Source organism: Hemitrygon akajei, chromosome 13, assembly GCF_048418815.1.
Source record: "Hemitrygon akajei chromosome 13, sHemAka1.3, whole genome shotgun sequence".
Lineage (NCBI taxonomy): Eukaryota > Metazoa > Chordata > Chondrichthyes > Myliobatiformes > Dasyatidae > Hemitrygon > Hemitrygon akajei.
The window spans coordinates 94,842,809-94,857,384 of NC_133136.1; the positions used below are offsets into that span (position 1 = coordinate 94,842,809).

The 14,576-nt window shown below is 43.7% G+C and overlaps 1 protein-coding gene across 11 annotated transcripts in view; it reads right to left on the reverse strand.

The window, feature by feature from the left end:
• map9 (microtubule-associated protein 9) overlaps positions 1-14,576 on the reverse strand; it is a 260,518-nt gene that overhangs the window by 143,792 nt on the left and 102,150 nt on the right. The window lies entirely within an intron of this gene.

Below are 14,576 nucleotides of genomic sequence, written 5' to 3' on the forward strand. Positions count from 1 at the left end.
ACACAAATATCAGACAATACACCAAAGGTGAGTAAATAATTTCAACTTTATAGTTATTTCTTAGTGATGGGTTGGTAGAAACAGATAACCTAAAGGTGCCAAATCAGTAAGTTTATCAGTTTGTGCACTTAATATTTTAATACGTTGGAGCTCATGCCTCCGGTTCCATCCACAATGACCTTCCGAGCCTTCAGCCACCGTCCGAAGCGCCGACATCCAGTATCCACCGCCCTGGAACCTCTGTCCGCTCTGCACACGTCCATTCTCTTCACTCGCCTCCCAAAAAAGACTGCAAACTCCCGCTCAACTCACAGATACAAGACAGCATAACAATTCTCCATTGGTTAGTTCCCTCCTTATCTGCAGTTATAATCCAAACATTCCAGCTACAGAAACCCATTACAGCATTAAGTAACATTACAGAGACGCCATTTCATTATAACAATACAGAGAAGCCATTTTGTTAGCCTGAACAGTAAACACCACAGTTACTGGTACTGAGAGCCCTACACATAAAAAACCTACAGCACAATACAGGCACTTCGGCCCACAAAGTTGTGTCGAACATGTCCCTACCTTAGAAACTACTAGGCTTACCCATAGCCCTCTATTTTACTAAGTTCCATGTACCTATCTAAAAGTTTCTTAAAAGACCCTATCATATCCACCTCCACCACTGTTGCCAGCAGCCCATTTCACGCACTCACCACTCTGTTAGGGGTAATTAAAGACTTACCCCTGACATCTCCCCAGCACCTTAAACATGTAAATCTTGTATTGGAATTTGTAATGACTATCTTATACAGTATTGCTACATTATCAAACACAGTTATATTTTTCCTCACAGGTGGAAACAATCTCTTTATGTCTACATCAAGAAAACTTCTCATAATTTTAAAGACGTCTATTATGTCGGGGGAGCAGCATCGATGCTGATGATGCAAAAAGACTCAATAAACTCATCAAAGAGGCTGGATCCATCCTTGGCTACAACTTGGTCTCTTTTGAGTTGGTGGTGGAGAGGAGGTCACTAAACGAACTGTTATCCATTATGGACAACCTGGCACATCCTCTCCATGACCTACTGAATAAGCAGCGGAACACCCTTTCCAACAGACTCATTCAGCTCTGCTGTCACAAGAATCGTTACAGAAAATCTTTCCTTACATATTCAATATGCACATACAACAGTTCATTAGTGGCAGATCTATCGATTCGTGGAGTGATAGAGCTTCACACAGTTTGGGGAGAAGAGTTTTAACAAAGTAGCAACTCACGGGGCTTGACGTATGAGAATGGTGGGTATGACTGCGAGGCCAGTTTTCTGTTCTGTGTGTCAGATGTGGAATATCCAGGAGATTTTTGGCCTCTCTGATGGCCACAACTGCACCAGGTGCATTGAGTTGCAGCTCCTTAGAGACCAAGTTAGGGAACTGGAGCTGTAGCTCGATAACCGTTGGCTTGTTAGGGAGAGGGTGGAGGTGATAGACAAGAGCTATAGGCAGGTAGTGCCTATAGGGCCACAGGACACAGATAAGTGAGTGACCATCAGGAGAGGGAAGGGAGGGTGTCAGGTAGTGGAGAGCACCCCTGTGGCTGTACCCCTTAACAATAAGTACTCCATTTTGAGTGCTGTTGGGTGGGGGACAACCCACCTGGGGGAAGCAACAGTGATCATGGCTCTGGCACTGAGTCTGGCCCTATGGCTCAGAAGGGTAGGGAATGGAAGAGGATGGCAGAGGTAATAATGGACTTTATAGAGGGACAGACAGGCAATTCTGTGGATGTGAAAAAGAAACAAAGATGGTTGTTTGCCTCCCAAGTGCCAGGGTTCATGATGTTTCTGAGTGTGTCCACAATATCCTGAATTGGGAGGGTGATCAGCCAGAGGTCGTGGTACATATTGGTACTAACGACTTGGGTAGAAAAAGGGTGGAGGTCCTGAAAGCAGAATACAGGGAGTTAGGCAGGAAGCTGAGAAGCAGTACTTCAAGGGTAGTAATCTCAGGATTGCTGCCTGTGCATGCAACAGTGAGTATAGGAATAGAACAAAATGGAGGATAAATGTGTGGCTGAAGGATTGAAGCAGGGGCAGGGTTTCAGATTTTTGGATCATTGGGACGTCTTCTGGGACAGGTGTGACCTGTACAAAAAAAGGACGGGTTGCACTTGAATCCGAGAGGGACCAATATCCTGGCAGGGAGGTTTTGTTAATGCTGTTGGGGAGGGTTTAAACTAGATTTGCAAGGGAGTGGGAATCAAAGTGAAGAGGCAGAGGATGGGGAGGTTGGAGCACAAGGAGACAGCTTGTAGGGAGCTTGTGAGGAAGGATAGACAGATGTTAGAGCAAAGATGCACTCAGCCTGATGGTTTGAGATGTGTCCATTTTAATGCAAGGAGTATCATAAACAAGGTGGATGAACTTTGAGTGTGGATCAATGTGATGTTGTGACCATTACAGAGGCTTGGATGTCTCAGGAGCAGAAATGGCTGCTGAGTGTGCCAGGCTTTAAATGTTTTGAAAAGAACAGAGAGAGAGGCAAAAGAAGTGGGGGGGGGGTGACATTGTTAATTAATGATAATGTCATGGCTGCAGAAAAGGAGGAAGTCCTGGAGGGGTTGTCTACTGAGTCATTGTGGGTGGAAGACAGAAACAGGAAAGCAGCAATAACTCTACTGGGTGTTTTTATAGACCCCCCCCCAATAGTAACGGGGATATGGAGGAGCAAATAGCAGGCAGATTCTGGAACAGTGCAATAATAATAGGGTTGTTGCAATGGGAGATTTTAACTTTCCTAATATTGATAGGCATTTCCTTAGCACAAGGGGTTAGATGGAGTGGAATTTGTTAGGTGTGTTCAGGAAGGTTTCCTGATGCAGTATGAAGCCAACGAGATGAGAGGCTGTACTTGATCTGATATTGAGAAATGAACCTGGTCAGGTGTCAAATCTCTCGGTGGGAGAGCATTTTGGAGGTAGTGACCACAACTCTAACTACTTCACCATAGCGCTGGAGGGGGTTGGAGCAAACAATTTGGGAAAACATTTAATTGGGGTAGGGTGAAATATGATGCTATCGGGAAGAAACTTGGGAGCAGATATCCTCAGGGAAATATACAGCAGAAATGTGGCTAATGTTCAAGGGATATTTCCGTGGCATTCTGCAGTTATGTTCCACTGAGGCAAGGAGAGGATGTAAAGTTAAAGAACCATGGTGTACAAAGTATGTAGAAAATCTAGTTAAGAAGAAAAGAAAAGCTTATGAAAGGTTCAAGAAATTAGATATTGTTAGAGCTCTAAAAAATCTTTTCTTTTCTTCTTAACAAGATTGCTAGGAAGCATCTTAAGAATGGAATTAGGAGAGCCAGAAGGGGCCATGAGAAGGCCTTGATAAGCAGGATTAAGGAAAACCCCCAAGACATGAGAAGAGCAAGAAGATAAGTCATGTAAGAATAGGACAAATCAGGTACGATAGTGGCAACTTGTGCATGGAGTCGGAGGAGGCAGCCAAGGTATTTAGTGAATACTTTGCTTCAGTATTCACCAGGGAAAAAGACATTGGCAATTGTGGGAATGACTCACAGAGGACTGAAACCCTTGAGCATATAGACATTAAAAAAGAGGATGTGCTGGAGCTTCTGAAAAGTGTTAAGTTAGATAATTCACCAGGACTGGATGATATATACCCCAGGCTACTGTGGGAAGTGAAGGAGGAGATTACTGAGCTTCTTGCGATGATCTTTGCATCATCAAAAGGGACGGAAGAAGTACCAGAGGATTGGAGGGTTGTAAATGTTGTTCCCTTGTTAAAGAAAGAGAGTAGAGATAACCCAAGAAATTATAGACCAGTGAGTCTGACTTCAATGATGGGCAAGTTGTTGAAGATCCTGAGAGGCAGGATTTATGAGCATTTGGAGAGACATAATCTGATTAGAGATAGTCATCATGGCTTACTCAAGGGCAGGTTGTGCCTTACAAGCCTGATTGAATTCTTTGAGGATGTAACAAAACACATTGATAAAGATAGAGCAGTGGATATAGTGCATATGGATTTCAGTAAGGCATTTGGTAAGAATCCCCATGCAAGGCTCCTTCAGAAAGTAAGGAGGTATGGGATCCAAGGAGACTTTGCTTTGTGAATCCTGAATTGTATTGCCCACAGAAGGCAAAGCGTGGTAATAGACGGGTCATATTCTGCATAGAGATCAGTGACCAGCGGTATTCCTCAGGGATCCGTTCTGAGACCCCTCCTCTTTGTGATTTTTATAAATGACCTGGATCAGGAAGTAGAAGCAACACACACAAAATGCTGGTGGAATGCAGTAGGCCAGGCAGCATCTATAGGAAGAAGTACAGTCGACGTTTTGGGCCAAAACCCTTCATCAGGACTAACTGAAAGAAGAGCTGGTAAGAGATTTGAAAGTGGGAGGGTGAGGGGGAGATCCGAAATGATAGGAGAAGACAGAAGGGGGAGGGATGAAGCTAAAAGCTGGAAAGTTGATTGGCAAAAGGGATACAAGGCTAGAGAAGGGAGAGGATCACGGGATGGAAGGTCTAGGGAGGAAGAAAGGGGGAGGGGAGCACCAGAGGGAGATGGAGAGCAGGCAAGGAGTGATTGTGAGAGGAACAGAGAGAGAAAAAATAGAGAAAAGAAAAAAAAGGGGAAATAACTAACTAAATAAATAAGGGATGGGGTAAGAAGGGAATGGGGGGGGACAATAACGGAAGTTAGAGAAATCAATGTTCATGCCATTAGGAATGCCTAGATAAGTTGTTCCTCCAACCTGAGTGTGGCTTCATCTTGACAGTAGAGGCGACCATGGATAGACATATCAAAATGGGAATGGGATGTGGAATTAAAATGTGTGGCCACTGGGGGATCCTGCTTTCTCTGGCAGACAGACTGTACAGACTGGTCGACTGTACTTCTTCCTATAGATGCTGCCTGGCCTGCTGCGTTCCACCAGCATTTTGTGTGTGTTGCTTAAATTTCCAGCATCTGGAGATTTCCTTGTGTTTGAGTCTATAAGTAGAAGGGCATATAGTAAGTTTCCCAATGACACAAAGGTTGGGGGCATTGCGGATAGTGTGGAGGGCTGTCAGAGGTTACAGCGGGACATCAATAGGATACAAAGCTGGGCTGAAAAGTGGCAGATGGACTTCAATCCAGGTAAGTGTGAGGTGGTTCATTTTGGTAGGTCAAATATGATGGCAGAATATAATATACAGGTAGTCCCCGAGTTACGAACGTCCGTCTTACGGACAACTCGTACTTACGAACCGAGGAAGGAGAACACAGTCCGCCATTTTAAGTCATTGCCGTTGACACTGTGTTGAGTGTTTAACTTTGTATTTGGCTTAAATTTTTCTTAGTAAGATTCACCCTGACCCCGCACCCCCACCCCCCCACCCACCCGTTCCAGTCGGCTGGTGGTGCAGTCAGATCAGCACCAAGCTTGAGAACGGAGGTTCCCAAGTTTGATTTAGTGACAGACCACTCCCGTGCTGGGTTGATGTCGATCCAGTGATTCCTGTACCATCCGTGCCAGGTTGATGTTGAGCTCGCAACTTGACCTTGTAAAAAAAAACTGCCACCTCCAGTTTAAATTCCCACACGGAATATTGTGGAAGACCAAATGCCCAAACCCAGCACAGCCCCCACTTGTCCCATTTAGTCTGTCTCAGTGTGGTGGTCCTTAGGACCCAGTGGACCTCGGGAGCTGGTGGAGCTCAGGACCCGCCGCCCGCAGTGTTTCTGTTCTATTAATGGGAAGTGATCGCAATTGAAAATAAAGTGGAAATAATAAAGCTTTTGGAAAGAGGTGAAATGCCATCGGTCATTGGAAAAGCGTTAGGCTACAGTCTGTCAATGATCGGAACAATTTTAAAGGATAACGGATAAAGTGAGAATAATGGAGCATGTGAAAGGCCCTGCCCCGATGAAAGCTACAATTATTACTAAGCAACGCAGTAGCTTAATTATTGGAATACATACGTTTCTAAAGTGTTTTATATGCATAGGTAAAATATATACTATATACTAAGACAAACGTTTGACTAACTGATGCTAAATAATACCGGATGTACTCATTTCGACTTACATACAAATCCGACTTAAAGACAGACTCAGGAACGGAACTCGTATGTAACCCGGGGACTACCTGTAAATAGTAAGACTCTTGGCAGTGTGGAGGATTTGAGAGACCTTGGGGTCCATGTCAATAGGACACTTAAACCTGCTGTGCAGGTTGACAGTGTTATTAAGAAGGCGAATGGTGTGTTGGCATTCATCAACCGTGGGACCGAGTTCAAGAACCGTGAGGTAACATTGCAGCTATATAAGACCTTGGTTAGACTCCACTTGGAGTACTGTATTCATTTCTGGTCACCTCACTACAGGAAGGATGTGGATACTATAGAGAGAGTGCAGAGGAGATTTACAAGGATGTTGCCTGGATTGGAGGGCATACTTTATGAGAATAGGTTTACTGTACTTAACCATTTCTCCTTGGAGCGATGGAGGGTGAGAGGTGACCTGATAGAGGTGTATAAGATGATGAGGGGCATTGATCATGTGGATAACCAGAGGCTTTTTTCCAGGGCTGAAATGGTTAACACAAGTGGGCATAGTTTTAAGGTGCTTGGAAATAGGTACTTAGGGGTGTCAGGGGTTAGTTCTTTTACACAGAGAGTGGTAGGTGCATGGAATACACTGCCAGTGGTGGTGGTGGAAGCGAATACAATAGTATCTTTTAAGAGCCTCTTAGATCGGTACATGGAACTTAGAAAACTATTGGGCTATGTGCTAGGGAAATTCTAGGCTGTTTCTAAAGTAGGCTGCATGGTCAGCACAACATTGTGGGCCAAAGGGCCTATTATGTGCTGTAAATTTCTATTTTCTAAATTATATCTCTCTGCAAACAAACATCATAGTCCAATAGTCTCTGGTTTATTATTTCGTACATTATTATTACACCTTGGTAAATTATTGTGCAGATTATTAATTTATACTTTATGCACACTGCTAAATGTGTTTTTAAGTGTTGCTGCTATAACGAAAAGAATTTCCCACTTGGGATCAATGAAGTACTTATTATTAAATCACCTCTCAGCTGATAAGGAGAAATAAGGAGAGGTTTGCAGGGAGAAACACAGCTGTTCAGGAGCCAAAAGGATATCTAATTATAAAGCGCAAACACGAGGAAATCTGCAGATGCTGGAAATTCAAACAACAACACACACAAAATGCTGGTGGAACACAGCAGGCCAGGCAGCATCTATAAGGAAAAGCACTGTCGACGTTTCGGGCCGAGACCCTTCATCAGGACTAACTAAAAGGAAAGATAGTAAGAGATTTGAAAGTAGTGGGGGGAGGGGGAAATGCAAAATAATTATAATTCTAATTATAAAACTTTTTTTTTTACCAGGGGAACAATATACAGCTGCAGCCTCAATGAAAGAAAATGTTGCTCAAAAATGTGAATAAGAGAAGGCACTAGAAGGGTTGATTGCACCTAAAAGTGGAGATATAGATTAGCACTTAAGGTTTTTCCATATGTCAACACTCCTACCACTCCTGCCATAAGCAAAATTTGATCCTCCACATGTCTGGATTAAATTCCAACTTGCAATATTCCACCCAACTTTCCTGCTAACCTATGTCCCATTATATCCTTAAACAGCCTTCTTCACATTCTAGAATGGCAGAATTTTGTATGATTTGCAAATTTACTAATCAGATTACCTACATTCTCAACCAAAGTACTATAGGAGCATTAGCAGTTACATGCATTGCAAAGAACTATGGCCCCAGCACCAATCCTTCCAATAAAGCACACAGAACAGGCTTGCAGACAGAAAAACAGTGCTCCACAACTATAATCAGCCTCCTTTCACCAAAAGAATATTGGATCCCAATGTACCACCTTCATTGAAGCTGAACTACGATCTCCGCCATCTGGCTGAACCAATGAAGGTAACCAAGTGAAGTGTTTTTTGCACTGGTTTTCTGCCTTGTGAGAGGCTACAGAAAATACTTCAGAGGCTCCCGTGCAAATATTTGCTTCAACATTAGCCATTAGTGAAGTTCCTAACACTGTCAGATGGCTAATCTTATTCCATTGTTTACAAAAGGTAGGAAGGACAAACCAGGGAACTACAGGCCAATCAGGCTGACATTAGCAGTGGGAAGTTACTGGAGGCAATTCTGAGAGGCAGGATCTGCCAACATTTCGATAGATAGAGTCTGATTAGGAAGAGTCAGCATGGATTTGTACGTGGTGTCACGTACCCCGTGACGGGTTAAAGAACCAGCAGAAATGGAAAACACATTGGAGTCTGGTATTGAACCATAGAACATTACAGCACAGAAACAGGCCCTTTGGCCCTTCTTGGCTGTGCCAAACCATTTTTTGCCTAGTCCCACTGATCTGCACCTGGACCATATCCCTCCAAACCCCTTTCATCCATATATCTGTCCAAGTTTTTCTTAAATGTCAAAAGTGTGCCCGCATTCACCACTTCATCTGGCAGCTCATTCCACACTCCAACCACTCTCTGCGTGAAGAAGCCCCCCCAATATTCACTTTAAACTTTTCCCCCTTCACCCTTAACCCATGACCTCTGGATTTTTACTCCTCTAGCCTCAGTGGAAAAAGCCTGCATGCATTCACTCTATCTATACCCATCATAATTTTATACACCTCCATCAAATCACCCCTCATTCTCCTATGTTCCAGGGAATAAAGTCCTAACCTATTCAACCTTTCTCTGTAACTCAGTTTCTCAAGTCCCAGTAATATCCTTGTAAACCTTCTCTGCACTCTTTCAACCTTATTAATATCATTCCTGTAATTAGGCGACCAAAACTGCACACAATACTCCAAATTCAGTCTCACCAATGTCTTATACAACCTCACCATTACATTCCAACTCTTATACTCAGTACTTTGATTTATAAAGGCCAATGTACGAAAAGCTCTCTTTACGTCCCTATCCACCCGTGACGCCACTTTTAGGGAATTATGTATCTGTACTCCCAGATCCCTCTGTTCTACTGCACTCCTCAGTGTCCTACTATTTACCTTGTATGTTCTACCTTGGTTTGACCTTCCGAATTAAAATACCTCACACTTGACTGCATTAAACTCCATCTGCCATTTTTCAGCCCATTTCTCCAACTGGTCCAAATCCCTCTGCAAGCTTTGAAAACTCTCCTCACTGTCCACTACACCTCCAATCTTTGTATCATCAGCAAATTTGCTGATCCAGTTTACCACATTATCATCCGATCATTGATATAGATGACAAATAACAATGGATCCAGCAATGATCCCTGTGGCACACCACTAGTCACAGGCCTCCATTCAGAGTAGCAATCCTCCACTACCACTCTCTGACTTCTTCCATTGAGCCAATGTCTAATCCAATTTACTACCTCTCCATGTATACCTAGCAACTGAATCTTCCTAACTAACCTTCCATGCGGGACCTTGTCAAAGGCCTTACTGAAGTCCATGTATACAACATCCACTGCCTTCCCTTCATCCACTTTCCTGGTAACTCTAATAGATTGGTTAAACATGACCTACCATGCACAAAGCCATGCTGACTTTTTCTAATAAGTCCCTGTCTATACAAATACTTGTAGATCCTATCTCTTAGTATTCCTTTCAATAATTTACCTACTACCGATGTCAAACTTACTGGCCTATAATTTCCTGGCTTACTTTTTGAGCCTTTTTTAAACAACAGAACTACATGAGCTATCCTCCAATCCTCTGGCACCTGACCTGTTGGTATCGACATTTTAAATATTTCTGCCAAGGTCCCTGCAATTTCAACACTAGTCTCCTTCAAGGTCCAAGGGAATACCCTGTCAGGTCCTGGGGATTTATCTACTCTGATTTGCCTCAAGACAGCAAGCACCTCCTCCTCTTTAATCTGTATAAGTTCCATGACCTCTCTAATTGTTTGCCTTGTTTCCATAGACTCCATTCCAGTTTCCTTAGTAAATACAGATGCAAAAAACCCATTTAATATCTTTCCCATTTCTTCTGGTTCCATACATAGCTGACCACTCAGATCTTCAAGAGGACCAATTTTATCCCTTACTATCCTTTTGCTCTTAACATATCTGTAGAAGCTCTTAGGATTATCCTTCACCCTTATTGCCAAAGCAACCTCATGTCTTCTTTTAGTTTTCCTGATTTCTTTCTTAAGTATTTTCTTACTCCTTTTATACTCCTCAAGCATCTTATTTCCTCCCTGTTGCATGTTATACATCTCTCTCTTCTTCTTCATCAGAGTTTCAATATCCTGAGAACCAAGGTTCCTTATTCTTATTCATTTTGCCTTTAACCCTGACAGGAACGTACAAACTCTGAACTCTCAAAATTTCTCCTTTGAAGGCCTCCCACTTACCAATCACATCCTTGCCGGAGAACAACCTGTCCCAATCTACGTTTTTTAGATCCTTTCTCATTTCTTCAAATTTGGCCTTTTTCCAGTTTAGTACTTCAACCCGAGGACCAGATCTATCTTTATCCATGATCAAGTTGAAACTAATGACGTTATGATCACTGGAACCAAAGTGTTCCCCTACACACACTTCCATCACCTGCCTTAACTCATTTCCTAACAGACAGACAGACAGACATACTTTATTGATCCAGAGGGAAATTGGGTTTCGTTACTGCCGCGCCAACCAAGAATAGTGAAGAAATATAGCAATATAAAACCATAAATAATTAAATAATAATAAGTTAATCATGCCAAGTGGAAATAAGTCCAGGACCAGCCTATTGGCTCAGGGTGTCTGACACTCCGAGGGAGGAGCTGTAAAGTTTGATGGGCACAGGCAGGAATAACTTCCTATGACGCTCAGTGTTACATCTCAGTGAATGAGTCTCTGGCTGAATGTACTCCTGTGCCTAACCAGTACATTATGGAGTGGATGGGAGTCATTGTCCAAGATGGCATGCAACTTGGACAGCATCCTCTTTTCAGACACCACCGTCAGAGAGTCCAGTTCCACCCCCACAACAGCACTGGCCTTACAAATGAGTTTGTTGATTCTGTTGGTGTCTGCTATCCTCAGCCTGCTGCCCCAGCACACAACAGCAAACATGATGGCACTGGCCACCACAAACTCATAGAACATCCTCAGCATCGTCCGGCAGATGTTAAAGGACCTGAGTCTCCTCAGGAAATAGAGACGGCTCTGACCCTTCTTGTAGACAGCCTCAGTGTTCTTTGACCAGTCCAGTTTATTGTCAATTCGTATCCCCAGGTATTTGTAATCCTCCACCATGTCCACACTGACCCCTTGGATGGAAACAGGGGTCACCAGTGCCTTAGCCCTCCTCAGGTCCACCACCAGCTCCTTAGCCTTTTTCACACTAAGCTGCAGATGATTCTGCTCGCACCATGTGACAATGTTTCCCGCCATAGCCCTGTACTCAGCCTCATCTCACTTGCTGATGCATCCTAATATTGCAAATATTGGAGATCTAATATTGCATCCTCCCTAGTTGGTACATCTATATATTGATTTAGAAAACTTTCCTGAACACATTTCACAAACTCTAACCCATCTAGACCTTTAACAGTATGGGAGTCCCAATCAATGTGTGGAAAATTAAAATCCCCTACAATCACAACTTTCTGTCTCCTGCAGTTATCTGTTATCTCTCTGCAGATTTGCTCTTCCAATTCTCACTGACTATTGGGTGGTCTATGATACAACTCTATTAATGTGGTCATATCTTTCCTGTTTCTCAGCTCCACCCATATGGCTTCAGTAGAGAAACCCTCTAATCTATCCTGCCGAAGCACTGCTGTAATATTTTCCCTGACTAGCAAAGCCACCCCCCACCCTTCATCCCTCTGCCTCTATCACGTCTGAAACATCAGAACCCTGGAACATTGAGCTGCCAGTCCTGCCCCTCCTGTAGCCAAGTTTCAGTAATGGCGATAATGTCATAATTCCATGTGTCAATCCAGGACCTCAGCTCAACTGCCGTTACCACAATACTCCTCGCATTGAAATATACACACTCAGAAGATTATTACCACCACACACAACCTTACTATTTGTGACTTTGCATGAATTACTAACATCATTTATTTTTACCCCCGTTCCACTATCCACTCTGGCACTCTGGTTCCCATCCCCCTGCTTATCTAGTTTAAACCCTCCCCAATAACACGAACAAACCTCCCTGCAAGTATATTGGTCCCCCTGTAGTTCAGGTGCAACCCGTCTCTCTTGTACAGGTCCCACCTGCCCCAGAAGAGGTCCCAATGATCTAGAAATCTGAAACCCTGCCCCCTACACCAGTTTCTCAGCCATGTGTTCATCTGCCAGAGCATCCTACTGTTACCCTCACTGGTACGTGGCACAGGCAGCAATCCGGAGATTACTACCCTCGAGGTCCTGTTTTTCAACTTCCTACCAAGCTCTCTGTACTCATTCTTCAGGACCTCCTGACTCTTTCTACCTATGTCATTGGTACTGATGCGTACCACGACATCTGGCTGATCTCCCTCCCACTTCAGAATACTGTGCACGCGATCAGAGACATCCCTGACCCTGGCACCCAGGAGGCAACAAACCATCCGGGAGTCTCTGTCACGACCACAGAATCTCCTGTCTGTACCCCTGACTAAAGAGTCCCCTATCACTACCGCTCGCCTCTTCTTCCTCCCTCCCTTCTGCACTGCAGAAATAGACTCAGTGCCAGAGATCTGGCTGCCGCAACTTGTCCCAGGTAAGCCATCTCCCCCAACAGTATCCAAATAGGTATACCTGTTTTGGAGGGGAATGGCCACAGGAGAACCCTGCACTACCTGCTCTTTCCCCTTCCCTCGCCTGATAGTAACCCAATTACCTGTGCCCTGTTCCTTAGGTGTAACTACCTCCTGGAAGCTACAATCTACAAACTGCTCATTCTCCCGAATGATCCAGAGGTCATCCAGCTCCTGCTCCAGCTCCCTATTGCTATAAACTAATAGTGTTTATCAGTAAACTACGCAATACAGTACTATAAATGCAGATATCTTAAACAGGTTAGCAATGATATATATATATACATAAGTCTGGAAATAGGAAAACCAAGCTTCTTCAAGTCTAGAGGTAAATGAATCCAGTCTTACAATATGTAAGAAAGGTCAGTTCAATGCACGAGGTTGCTGTTGTTGGTAAGAGACAGAGATTTATAATCCAATGGCATATGTTGTGAGAAGGCAATTATGTCAATATTCCAAAATAACAATAGCATTAGGTTTTATCTCCAAAGTTGTTCCACTCCACACACGAAGTATCACCGACAGTGATCTTCAAACGAATATCCTTTCAACACAGGTGGTACCACACCCGAATTCAGTTATGGGTCATCCCAAAGTGGTGGCCACAGGATACTCAAACAGAATCCACATATGGATTATCACCAACAGTAGCTTATCACTGAGGTACCATCTTCAAGTGGTAAAACTACCAACCCAGGCAAGGATTATCACACACAGGTAGTTTCCACACAAGGTTACCCCACACTCTCAACTATGATAGCCACTTATCCAGTTCCATGACATACGAAATAACTCCTACAGTGATTTGCCACAGGGGTGCCTTTCTTCAGTGAACTACCACACCCAAACAAGGGTAACACACAAGTGGTAATCACAAATGTTTCCTCCTCACCAGAGAACCCACGCCTGTGGATTAACTACGTGACTGTCACACCTTTGTATTTGAATGGAACTCAAACGCACACTTACGGGCTACTTAGGAGCCAAACAGTGACCTCTTTGTCACTAGGTTTGTTCTGTTTCAAACCTTCCTCTCCCCTCTTCTCTTCCTTTAAAGTCACCAAATGTGACCACAAAACAAAGGCTTCTTCCGTGGTGGAATTATCAACACAGACCAGAGTTGGACACACAAATAACTCCCCACCGGTCACACCTTTTCTGCACTGCAAGAGCCACTGATCGATTTCCCCGAATTGATCCTCCAAAAACCCCACCTTCCTGTGGGTGCAACAAAGCTCGTCCAGTGTCCAAAACCGTGTGTGTGTGTGGGTCCAGCAGCTGACCTGGTATTTATTTCAGCATGCTGAACACCAGCTGTCCATCAAACTGCTCCACCCTGCTCTCTCTGTAAGGAACTTGCAAGCAGGCAGTGTCCTTGTGGAAATGTGAACAAACTGCCGAGAAACCACAACATCAATCTTCCGAGCAGTTTCTATCTGTCTGTCTCCCTCTCTCTCTCTCTCTCTCTCATTGCATTGGACACCTCCCTCTCTCTCTCTCTGTAACAGCTCAAAGTGTCCAAAAGCCAGTCTCATTCTCCCAACATTTTAAAGTGATTATCCACAGAAAATATGAACCCTAGGGGTACATAACTGGGGAAGACATTTGATGAATCTGTTTGAATTCTTTGAAGGGATAATGGAAAAGGTAGATAAGGGTAGAGTAGTAAATATTGTAATTTTGATCTTTAGCAAGGCCTTCGCCAAGGTCCTGCATGGTAAACTACTCTAGAAAGTTAGGTACCATGAAACCTAGGGAGAACTAGTTGG